The sequence below is a fragment of the Miscanthus floridulus genome, chromosome 2 (genome assembly GCF_019320115.1).
Source record: "Miscanthus floridulus cultivar M001 chromosome 2, ASM1932011v1, whole genome shotgun sequence".
Classification (NCBI taxonomy): Eukaryota; Viridiplantae; Streptophyta; class Magnoliopsida; order Poales; family Poaceae; genus Miscanthus; species Miscanthus floridulus.
In genome coordinates, this window is record NC_089581.1 from 52,863,741 (window position 1) to 52,876,627 (window position 12,887).

Below are 12,887 nucleotides of genomic sequence, written 5' to 3' on the forward strand. Positions count from 1 at the left end.
TTCGTCAACAGCTTCGCCGTGATCCCCTCTACCACCTCCACCTTTCAATCGGTCCATTTGAGCCTTGGTAAGGGCGAAATCGCCATTTCTTCCACCACCGTCATGGCGGGACCTCGCTGGAGTTGGCGCTCCACGTGGCCAACTATCACTGCAACCTTCCCATCCATTCTCTCCCTTGTGCTAGGTCTTGTGAATGCCACTAATGCTCGTAGGGTCACCCATTAGGGCTGCGACGCCATCGTCTCGCCGGAGCCGGCCATGCCGTGGCCGTGCGCCGCCATGGCCATCGCCATTGCCAGTAGCCGCAGCAATAGCTTCGATTGAGGGCACCGCTAGATGCACATGGGTGAGGAGAACATCGTAGTACCACTGGACTCGCTGGAGAGGCCACCAACGACGAGCTACGCCGCCGTCCGTTCCTCCTCCCCTACCTGTCTCTCTGTCACATGGGACCCACGCGTTAGCCGTCGTTCTCAGGCGGGAGTCAGCGTGGGCTGCGTCGCATTTGGGCCACGCCAGCGCGTGTTGTGTGGGCCGCCGAGTCTGACCGGGCCGGCCCAGCAGTAGAGTAGGGTTTCAAATTCGTTTTTGTTTTATCCTTTTTCACAGATTTGTGTATATATTCAAAAATATGTATCTCCTAGTTGGTAGATTCAAATGATGTGGTTCTAATTTTGTTGAGTTCTTGATATTGTCTAGTTTATATTAAAATATGATTTATGCCATGTTCTGTTATGAAAATGGGAGTTTCTATTTATCTCTTTTAATCTTGGAGGAAATAGGGATAATTATATGTTTTTCTATGTAGCTCCAAATGGTATGAAATTTTTATGGTGTACTGCTCATATCATGAATAGCTTGTAGTTAAATTTTCATATATTTTGGACACTGTATGTAGGAGATAGAAAATTACCTTGTTTGCATGGATGGATCTTGTGTGAATTTTCATAATTTTTCTATAGATCCAGTAAGGGTAAAATTTGGTGAGTGCTATTCTTATACTAGAATGATGCTAGGAAAAATGTGAAATCTGTTGCTTGACACTTTTCATTAGGGTTTCCTAATTATGCTAGAAATAGACATGCCACCTGTTATTTTGGGTACAGCAAGTTTTGCTTGCCCAATGGCTTTGAAATTTTTATGGTAGTCTATGTGAGGCATGAGATAGCTACTGTAATTTTTGTAGATTTTTCTGAACAGTTTTACTATATATTGCTTTAATCACCTAATTAACTAAATAAATTAGAAAAGGATATTAAATAATTTATTTAGAAGTTGGCACTATACTTTCTAATATTCCTCTGGTATGCACAACAAGTTGGTACACTTGGTTTGGTCCAATTATGCTTTTGCATCATCACTAAATATTTAATTTAGTAACCCTGTCATTTTTGGATAGATTCTAGGTTTACTGGAATTCGATTTGGTTAACGTAAGAATCATGCTTTGATGTTTACAAATGATTTGTAGAGAATTTCATAAGCTTTCCAGGATGTCCTCTTGCAAGTCATTTGAATTTATAGAACTCTAGTTATGATTGAATTAAGGAACTACCCGTGTGCATATGAAACTTTAACTGTTGTTTTAAGTATGCCTTTACTATTTCTAAGTTTGTGGTAATATTCCTAGGTGTTAGGCCTTTAACTGAAGATGAGCATCTTTATCTTAGGTTATGCAAGTTAGGTAAGTTGATCTCGTTCTTCAAGTTAAGTTAGATACACGTTTTAAAGTGATTTGAATAGAGCTACTCTTAATCGGTAAACGAGTGTCCAGTGATGTTTTCGTTAAACACTCACTGTGATTCATTCATCATGATCATCATGTCATTCCTTATGCATCCATGATATTTATCTTGTGCATTGGCATGCAATAGGTGTACCAGAAGGTGTGACACTACTGGAATTCGAGGAACCGAGCGAGCAGCAGCAGCCGACACCAGAAGTTCAGGAGGTGCAGCCTTCAGGAGAGGTGCCAAACGAGGTCACCATTGAGTGCCCGGATCACCGTCCATGCAACTTTGTGAAAGGCAAGCCCCGGAGCATATTAAGCCTCCTAATTTCCGAAATGCAGTTAAAGTATTATTGTTACATATATATTGTTGCATTAAGTTTAGGTGTTGGATGCAAACACTTGCTGCATTGGTTATCCAATCCTTGTCCAGATATTGTTACCCTAAATTCTATGTAGCTCAGGTTCGTATAGTGCTTAGCCCTGCTTAAACATGGTAGAAGTCAGGTGATTTCCTGTCACCTACGAGATATAGGAATATACATATGGCACGGTTGGCTATATTTGCTATCGTGGAAAAGAACCAGTCTTAATTTGAAATGAAGACCGGACGGAGGCTTGCCGGTTTGCAGTGACTCCGTCTATGTCGCTTAAGGACTGAATCTTGGAGCCTTTCCTGTTCATGTTGAACGCATGCCTCTCTCTTAGTTGGCTGTGTCCGAAGACCGACCGTGAAGCCGAGTAGCTCACCTCAGGCCAGGAGTCGATAAGTATAAAGTGCGCCTCAGAAGGGAGCCATAGGCATGAGTCCAAGGGCAGATGATTTAAAAGTCCTGATCATCCTGGCAGATGGGTAATCCCTGAGAGTGCTGGCGCTGATCAAACCCGTGAATTTGGTTCCTAAGTTGTCCCAAAGGTGACCCACGGCTACCCTTGCAAAGTATGCTAGGGTGAGAGTTAGGAATACCCCCTCAGCTGAGTTGTAATTCGATTCGAGTCGCCGTCTCTTTCGGTTAGTGAGAACTTGACGGGCTTATCTCCAAAGTAGATACACTAAATAACATAATGGTTCAGAAATGATGATATGATGATGACAACCTTATTATACCTGCTATGGTTAATATTGTTTGCTCCTAATAAGTGAGTGCTCTAGTACAGGTGCAAATCTAGTGGACAGGTAATTGATGATAAACTTGATGCGAAGTTTAAATTGGTTCCTATATTCATAAGCTCTTTTATGCAACTGTGTCAAGCTAGCCCACCTCATAAGCCTTGCATGACCCTTGGTGTCTTTGATTTCTTGTTTTGATGGGTAAGTCTAGCTGAGTACCTTCTCATACTCAGGGTTTATCTCCCACCTATTGTAGATGACCAATTCTACTTTGGTTGCTGCAAGTACTGCCTTCTCCTAGCTGGGGATGAAGACTAGACCATTGGGCGTGGTCTCTCGTAGTTCTCGTACCTGATGATGCTTTTGTGGGACATGACTCAGACCTGGCAATGTATTTGAAACTATGAAGTTATGTACTAAACTATGTTGCTTCTGCGAACTTGAACTTGGTTTGTAATATTTTATTTGAACTCTGATGGATGTAATCCAAATGCTACTTGTGAAATGTTGTAACGAATGATGTGTTGTGTTGAATCACTATGGTCTTGGTTTGTATGTCGAAAGTTGGTTGAAATCCTTCGTGATTTCCAAACTACCGGGATTATGGGAGCTTAAGTACAGGAATTTGATCACTTTGGTGATTGTTTTTGTACTTACGTTCTTATGATTTGGTCAGTTCTGTTACAGCTATCCCAGAGCGTCCGCCATAGCACACTCCTGAGACGGACGGTGGCTAGGTGTCACATCACCGATGCTGGAGCCATTACTCTCAACATCATCATCCATGAGGTCGAGGAAACAGGTGGGAGCGTAGCTCACCATCCCCATGAATTCGAACGTGAGAGGGGGTAGCGCTGGCATCCTTCGGAGCCCCCAAGCATACGTGTCTGTGGGAGACGCGAGGCCGTAGGGGAACCGGTCATATGGCGGTCACGGCGGGGACAACAGGGTCCCTCTGGGTGATCAGCGGAAGATAGAGAATAGTAAGTAAATAACAGCATGTACATTACTTATAGCAGGGTTTGAGCAGAGAGTTTGCTCGGAATGAAGCGCAGATGCCTCATTGTTGAAGTCATGCGCCCTAGAGTCGATGGAGGACGCCCCCTTCGACGGGTGCCGGAACGAGTGCCTCCTCGTGGAGGTGTAGTACATCAAGCCAGTCGGTGATGAAGTCTAGGCTTCTGAGGAGGAAGGCCTAGGATGGCTCGAAGACGGGTGGAACCCACATCTCAATAGATGAGAGCACGGAAAACTCCAGTGAGCCGAAGCGAATCGTATCGCCTGATCCCGCCATGGTGAAGGTGGTGAAAAAGTAGGCCATCCGATGACCAAAAAGCATTGAACGTACAGCGTCTTCCCCACGGACGGCGTCAACTGTTGGTGCAGAAAGTGACCAATAAGTAAATATTTATAGTTTTGTCGTATGTTGTGATCGGAGGTGGCCTAGCACTCAATGACACAAGGTTTATACTAGTTCAGGCAATGTGGCCTATGTCTAGTTTGAGTCAGTTGATGACTTTATTCCTGAGCCCAGGTGCTTGAAGTTTGTAGTGGGGTTACAAACGAGAAGGAGAAAGATAGGGGTATAAGAGGTCTGGTCAGACTCCGATCGGAAGGGCCAAGAGCGACAGGAGCTCTGTTATGAGCTAAGTGTTCAAGTGTGTGCTTGAGGTTCGAACCTGATAGTTCTGTGGTTATGAACTAGTGAACTTGATTGATCTAATGAATCTAGAATGGCTTGAATGTTGGTAGAGAGCGCATCCCCTTTTATAGATGAAGGGGATGGCCTTACAAGTGAGGGGGAGAGAGTATGTATGTTTCTGTGCCTTGCTGCCCACGCCGGCGGGTACATGATGATGGTAGATGCCCATAATACTATTGAATATCAGATGCACGTGGGAGGTGGTGTTGTCTTCTTTGGGCATGGCAGACGTTGACGGCTGCCACACTATTGATACCTAAGGCATTCAAGGGGTTTTTACCATGTTCGTCCGATACGGTAAAAGCCGGCACCCACAACACTGTCGATGCCTAGAGGCATGTGGGGGGCTTACTATATGGGAGTTGTAGGCCCACAATACTATAGAGGAAAATGTCGGCTCCTACAACACTATTTGTGTTAGGGAGGTTGCAGAATACTATTTCTGCATGTGTACACGGTACGGTCCCTAGTATCGTGGTTTGACTTGTGCGCCCTACCTTGCTTTTCTCATTCATTCCCCAATCCCTTCTGAGCGGGTGTCCCCGGTCGGTTGGTCCCAGTCGGTTATGATCGCGCCAGTCGGAGATGAGCAGTGAGCAGGGTTTTTGCATACCCCGATCGGAGACGCGGGGTTGGAGTCGAAAGTAGTGTTTTGGCTAGGCCTTCCGATCGGAGAGTTCATTCGGAGGCGGGCTAGAGACCGAAGTGAGCCCTCCGGTCGGAGAGGCGGGCCGAAGTCGAAAAACGGGCGTCGCTCCTCCATGGCCAGACCTTCCAGTTGGTGATTGGATCACCCTTCTGGCCTATTTGTTCAGATACTTAGGCATGCCCATGAGTTGTGCGTTGTCTGCTTGGGCCAAGACTTTGTTGGGAAGCCAGTCCGTGAGGGACCCCATGATTATGAACCCGACAACGCCCCTCTATCTATGTTCTCTAGCACCTTGCAAAGATCCTAATTAAGCAATTAAGGTGCCAGGCTAGTTAGAGCTCACCTAATCAATTCTAGAAGCAAGGTCACACAAACCTATGCCACTAGTACCTCAAGCAACTATGGAGCTCCTACACATGCTAGTAAGCAAAAGCACAAAGCCACCTAAGCTTACTAGCAATGCTCAATAACAAGGCTACACAAGCCAAATTATAGAGCGCAAGTTACTTAGTTACACAAACTAAGCAATGTGACTAACAAGGTTACACACACCAAATTAGCCACACGAGGGAACTACTTCTATGCTACACAAGCTAAATGGTAACTAGCAAACTACACAAGCTAACTAATTACAAGAGCTATTACACAAGCACAATGTATATGAAAGTAATACAAGCTTATGTTGCGCGGAAAATAGACCACCGAGAAGATGATGAAGACAATGTTGATACGGTGATTTTCTCCTGAGGTTCACGTGCTTGCCAACACGCTACGTCCCTGTTGAGACAAGCTCCAAGGTTGCCACCGGTCCTCTTGCTAGTGGTGACCTGCAAGTCACACTCTCCCACATGGAGTGCTTACCACAAGCTCTAGCACTTGACCCGGGCGGATCACTTGTCGCCCTTCGAGTCTCACTCTACTAGAGTTGCTCTTCGCGGCACCCACGGGGCGAGCACAATGCCCCTCACAAAGCTCTTCTCCAGAGCACCGCACAAGCTTCTTGAGGGCTTCGACGAAGACCACCACCAATCCATCTAGGAGGTGGCAACCTCCAAGAGTAACAGGCACCACCGGCTTGCAACTCGATCACCTAGCACCACTTGATGCAACCTCACGATGCAATCACACTAGAATCGCTCTCTCACACAATCGGATGATCACTATCAAGCAAATGTGAGATGGAGGGCTCCTAACCACTCTCAAGCATGGACACAAAGTCCCCCGAGGTGCTCTTCATCAGCCATAGCCGAGACCACCTTCTATTTATAGCCCCACGGGCTAAACTAGCCATTACCTCTTCACTAGGCAAATTTCGGGACAACCGGATGCTCTGGTCAGATCGACCGGACACACCCTACCAGCGTCCGGTCAATGGATGGCTGCCACGTCATCCTTGGCTTCAAATACTGAGCTCCCAATCTCAACAGTTAAGTTGTGATCGAACGCTACACAGTGAATGACCGGACGCTGCTGCGCCTGAGTCCGGTCGTTTCCAGAGAGCTCCCTGAGCCTCTATTTTGTGACTAGATGCGTCCGGTCCACCATGACTGGAATTAGACTAGCATCTAATCAATTTTGTGCCTGCATGCCTAACTCCAGCACCGCCTACGTCACCTTACGTTAGCACTGACTAGACGCACCATGCCAGCGTCCGATCACTTTTAGCGCCAGCGTCCGATCAAAGACCGATGCCCACGCACTCTCTGCTGCCACTGACCGGATGCAAGACCCCAGCGTTCGGTCACCATGTGACCAGCATCCGGTCCACTCTATGAGACCCTATCTTTTCTATATAGGGCGCCGGTAGAGCTTCAAACCCTTCTCGCCTCTATTCCATCGCCGAGTTGATCCACATCAACTCTAACTTCATCTCCTTTATAAATGTGCCAACACTACCAAGTGTAGTGTGTTAGCATTTTCACAATCTTTTTCCAAAGGATTAGCCACTCAACTTGCCACGCCACTCAATCCTAGCGATGATGCAAAGTTAGATCACTCGAGTGGCACTAGATGACCGATATGCAAACAAGTTTGCCCCTCTTGATAGTACGGCCATCTATCCTAAACCCGGTCATAAACTTCTCTACACACCTATGACAGGTGAAATGAAATGCCCTAGGTTATACCTTTGCCTTGCGCATTCTATTCCATCTCCTCCAATGTCTATGCAACATATGCACCAACACAATCAACATTGATATGATCCACTTCATATCATCATGTGATCATATTGGTTCATCGATCTTGACTTCACTTGCTTTTCATCGTTGCCTTCATCCATCGGCGCCAAGTCTTGCTTAAGCTTCACCGCCACACGGTCCATCGCTCCAAAGCCTACAACTTGCCCTTCACGCTTGCAACCGGTCCATCAAGCCAAGTCATGTCTTGATCTTCTCCACCTTGATCACATGACTCAATGGCATGTCTCATTTGCAATGAATGAGCTCCTTCATCATCACATATGTGAGCTTTGCAACTTCTCAAAGCTATTTTCACCTTCATGGCATATGTTGCTCACACACATGTACCTGTGGACTAATCACCTGTGTATCTCACATAAACACAATTAGTCCACCTAGGTTGTCACTCAATTATCAAAACCACACAAGGACCTTTCACTTGCGCGCCCTGCCTTGCTTGCTCCGCCCATTTCCTAGGTCCTCACCAAGCGGGCGTCCCCGGTCGGTTGGTCCTAGTTGGCTCCGACTGCGCCAGTCAAAGAAGAGCTATAAGTAGAGGTTCGGTGCATCCCTAGTCAGAGAAGCAGGTCAGAGTCAGAAGCGAGCGACATTTCTCCTTGGCCTGGCCTTCTGGTCGGAGAGGGGCCAGAGTCGGAAGCGAGCGCTGTTCCTCCTTGGTCAGACCTTCCAGTCGGAGAGGTGGGCCGGAGTCAGAAGCGAGCATCGTTCCTCTTTGGCTAGGCCTTCCGGTCGGAGATTGGATCACCCTTTTGGCCTATCATTAGGTATTTAGGCTAGCCTAGTAGTTGTGCGTCGTTCGCGATGTCGTCTACTGGGCCGAGCTTTTGTTGGGAAGCAGGTCCATGAGGGACCCCGGGTTTATGAACCCGTATATTGTCGGTGTTTTGGACCGAGGGATCCTCAACCAACTAGTAAATTTATACTGCGTGTTCCCAATCCTGAATGGTGATGCAAAGAGACATAAGGCTTATACTGGTTCAGGCAATTGATGCCCTACGTCCAGTCTGAGAGATCGATCTTGTATTCCTTGCACCAAAGTGCTTGTGGTAGGGGGTTACAAGCTAGGTGAGAGAGGGAACTTGTCCTAGGTCTCGGCGTGGAGTGATGCGGGCTACTTAAGACATTGCTCTCAGGTGGCCCGGGAGTATGCGTGTTACAGGGTGTTGTTTTTGTGAGTGCGTCTGTCCTCCTCTCCTAGAAATGGCCTAAGTCCTTTCCTTTTATAGTTGAAGGGAGGACAGGGGTAGTACATGTGCTAACTATATGGCGTCGTGCGAATGGAGGCGGCGTGTCCGAGCCTTGTAGCCTGTTCCTGTGGCGGCGTGGTCGTCGGAGTGGTCCATCCTTGAAGTGCTGGGGCGACGTGCTGGTCACATCCGATCCTGTGCATCATGGGAGCTCTAGGACTGCCTCGAAGCGGGCACGGTGGTCAGCGTGCGGGTCACTGTGGATTGACTACGCGTGAGGCCGAGGCTCAGTTGGTGGCGAGGTAGAACCGTGGTGGGGTCTCGACAGATGTGAATCTCGAGATGGCCGAGGCCCTAACGTAGGGTGCTGAGGCTCAGAGGGAGCGGTCATTCTGGTACGCTGGTTCAGAGGCGATGATGACCTGGGCCAGACTTCCCATGCCGCATTGTCTTCGGGGCGGGGATCACGGGGCACAGTGTAGTGCGGGTGCTGATCGTGGGCACAGCGCTAGAATATAGTGGCCGGTAATACCCGTCGTGCCCTGTCTCAGCTGGTATGGCGCTAATGCGACTTCTTGTCCCGTCGGCCACTCCGTGGTGTTGAGCCGTCGTCCAGCTGAGATTGCAGGAGTGGTTGACGCATTAATAGGACATGACATGCTGTCGGGAAGACCGGTCGAGGCTGGAGTGATGGATTATTGACAAGCCAGCCTTGAGCGATACAAAGAATAGCTGTCTCATTCAAGGCTGCACGCATGGGGCCTCGGGCGAGATTGGGCTCCTTGTTGAGGCCTTCCGCGAGAGGCCTCACGCGAGGCGGAGATTTCGTCAGGGCGTCGAGACCTCCCATGTGAGGCCTCAGGCGAGGCGAAGAGTCAGTGGGCTCAGACGGGGCCGGTGATGAACCCATGGCTTACCTTCTGGCTTCGTTGTTGATGGGATTTAAGTGACCCTTTTGGTGTACGCTCGGGGTACCCCGTTCTATGGTACCCGACAGTAGCCCCTGAGCCTTAGGAGAGTGCGTGCACTCTCCCTGAGGGTTTGTCGAGACTTGGCTTGTAGCCGCTCCTGTAGGGATTGTGTTTTGCTTCTTGAGGTTTCGGTGGGTGCGCGCGAGCGCACCCACCGGGTGTAGCCCCCAAGGCCCTGAAGGAGTGGAGTCACTCCTCCAGGGGCTTTTTTTGTGTTTTGAGTGAGGAGTTTTTATCGTATTTGCCAAACCCACAAGTGCGAGTTCGGGTCGCGGGGTTTGGCAAGGTCGCAGGGAGAGCCCCCGAGCCTCTGCACAAAGCAAGAGGGCGGTCAGGGGTGCCCTTGATTTTTTGTGCGGCCCTCATGCTTCCTTTTTGTTCAGAAGGAGGGGTGGAATGTGCCAGGCTACCCTCGGTGGGCACGAGCGGGGGCACTTCCGGTGAGCTGTTATCAGGTAAGTCCGAGTGGAGGCCTGCGCCCCATTCGCTAGGGGACGGCTAGTGGTCCGGAGACGCACTCCAAGGGTATCGGAGGGTTTCTCTAGTGGGTGCCGAGGCCATTCGCTGCGCCCCAGTGGCTCGGTGCCTCCCTACGGTGGGGTCCCATTCGGAGACCTCCCTGCCGGTCTCAGACATGACTTAGGATGCCCCGAGCGATTGTTTGCTCGGGCCTCAGCCATTCGTGGGCTCGCCCATAGTTATCCCTGACTCTATTGCCCTGGGGCATCTATCAAAACCTCAGGGGGCCCAGCCTTCGAACTCATGGACCGTAACAGGCTCGGTGCCCTTTATCGTATTTGTAACGAATCTTCTAGCATGGGCTTAGGTCGTTTGTCTTTGTCTTGGGTGCAGGAGGAGCCCCCGAGCCTCCACCCAGAGCGAGAGGGCGGTCAGGGGTCCCCTAGCTTTTTTGTTCGACCCTCACATATCCTTTTCGTTCGGATGGAGGGGTTGTTTGCCGAGCCCATTCGGGTGCGAGCCGGAGCCGTTGGGTCTCGGCAAGGTTGCAGGAAGAGCCCCCTAGCCTCTGCACGGAGCAAGAGGGCCGTTGGGAGTTCCCCTAGCTTTTTGTACGCCCCTCGCGCGTGAGGGTTTGTCTACCGAGGCCCCTTTGGGTGCGAGCCTAGGTCGCAGGGTCTCGGCATATCTACAGGAAGGGCTCCCTAGCCTCTGCATGGAGCGAGAGGGCCGTCAGGAGCTCCCCTGGCTTTTTGTACGACCCTCACGCTTCCTTTTCGCTCGGAAGGAGGGGTTGTTTTGCCGAGCCCCCTCGAGTGTGAGCTAGGGTCGCTAGGTCTCGGCAAGGTTGCAGGAAGAGCCCCCTAGCCTCTGCACGGAGCAAGAGGTCCATCAGGGGTTCTCCTGGCTTTTTGTATGACCCTCGCGCTTCCTTTTCGCTCAGAAGGAGGGGTGGAATGTGCTAGGTTACCCTCGGTGGGCACGAGCGTTGGCACTTCTGGTGAGCTGTTATCAGGTAAGTCCGAGTGGAGGCCCATGCCCCGTTCGCTAGGGGATGGCTAGCGGTCCAGAGACGTACTCCAAGAGTACCAGAGAGTTCCTCTAGTGGGTGCCGAGGCTATTCACTGGGCCTCGGTGGCTCGGCGCCTCCCTACGATGGGATCCCATTCGAAGACCTCCCTGCCGGTCTCGGACACGACTTAGGGCGTCCTAAGCGTTTCACTTGCTTGGGCCTCGGCCCCGTGTGGGCTCACCCACGGTCGTCCCTAACTCTATTGTCCTGGGGCGGCTGTCGAAACCCCTAGGGGCCCAGCCTTCGAACCCCTGGACCGTAATAGGCTCAGAGCCTGGTTCCTTCATCTGAAAGGAATGGGGTGGGCGGGGGGGGGGGGGGAATATATTCCCCATTGGCTCGGCAACGGCTAGCATGCCTTTTGAGGTGGTTTTCTAGGGAGGCAGAACAACGCCTACTGCCGCAGTGGTTGGGCGCGACGTGGTGGATGGGACGTAACTATTCCCGCAATTAATGAGAAAAAGGTGGGCACGTGGGCGGTAAAATCGGATCGAGGTTAACCGCGCTGGATTCCGGGGGAAACTTCCCCGATTTCATCACCTGTCCATTTCGCCTTTACCTTGCATAAATACGTAATGAGCCCTGCCCCTCCTCACCTTACCTTGCCTGCGTTAGTTTTGCCTCCATCGAGCCATCGCTAGAGCAGTGGGTGTCGGGAAGAAGGAGGGAGAAGGGCAAGCTAGAGAGAGAGAGAGACAAACTCACCACCGCATTCGAGCCCTCCACCGCACTTATGGCCGGTGACATCGTTGTCATCAAGGCGGACCCTTGGGATCCATCCGACATCACCGTGGAGATGCTTTAGTCGCTCGTCGACGGCAGACTCCTTCGTCCGGTGACGGACCCCAACAGGCTGGAGTGGATCGCTCTATCGGGCGAGCCGGAGCCGAGGCCTCGCGACGGTTATGTCGTGAGCTTCGTCTCCTTTCACGAGCGTGGCCTCGGCGTCCCGGCGGATCGGTTCATGCGGGCGCTCCCGCACTACTATGGCGTGGAGCTCCACAACTTCAACCCCAACTCCATCGCACAGGCGGCCATCATCATCGCTGTCTGCGAGGGGTACTTGGGGATTGCTCCCCATTGGGAGTTGTGGCTCCATCTCTTCTGGGCGGGGCATACCACTAAGCCAACGGGCACGTCGGGCATGAGGAAAGCGACAAGGGCCGGCAGCTGCACTCTCCAAGTGCGCCAGGACCGCCAGCACCTCTACATCCCGACCCAGCTCGCATCATCCAATCGTCGATGGTACACGAGCTAGTTCTATCTTCGCAACGACAATGGAGGACTTCCCCCCTACACTGGGCGGATTGTGGGGAGCTGCCCGGAGAGGTGGAAGTACGGCGTCCCGAGGGAGGATCAGCCCAAGCTACAGCCGCTTCTAGAGGGTCTGGAGAGGCTACGGGGCCGTGGCCTTACCGCGGCTGTGGTCGTGGCTGCCTTCCACCATTGGAGGGTGCTGCCGTTGATGGCTCGGTGGCGGCGCCTGTTCGAGATGAGGCCAGGTGAGCCCAATGAGGGCATCCGGATGTCCTCCTCCGCCCTTTCCGATGAGAAAATTCTTCGTCGGGTGGGGGAGATGGTGGAGGCAAAGTTGAGGGGCGGCAACCTGACCCCCATCGTGATGCGCCCGTCGCGGGGGTTCCTCTCGCTGGTAAGTCACGCGCCGCTGTAGCCCGTGAGCCTCCTCTATTTCTCCTTACTTCTCGTTCCCTTATGCGCGTTCGTCGTTCCTGTAGGGAATGAGAGACGTGCGTGCCTCTCCACCGCTTGTGCCCGAGGACGCCAGGCGGTGGGTGATCAACCAGGC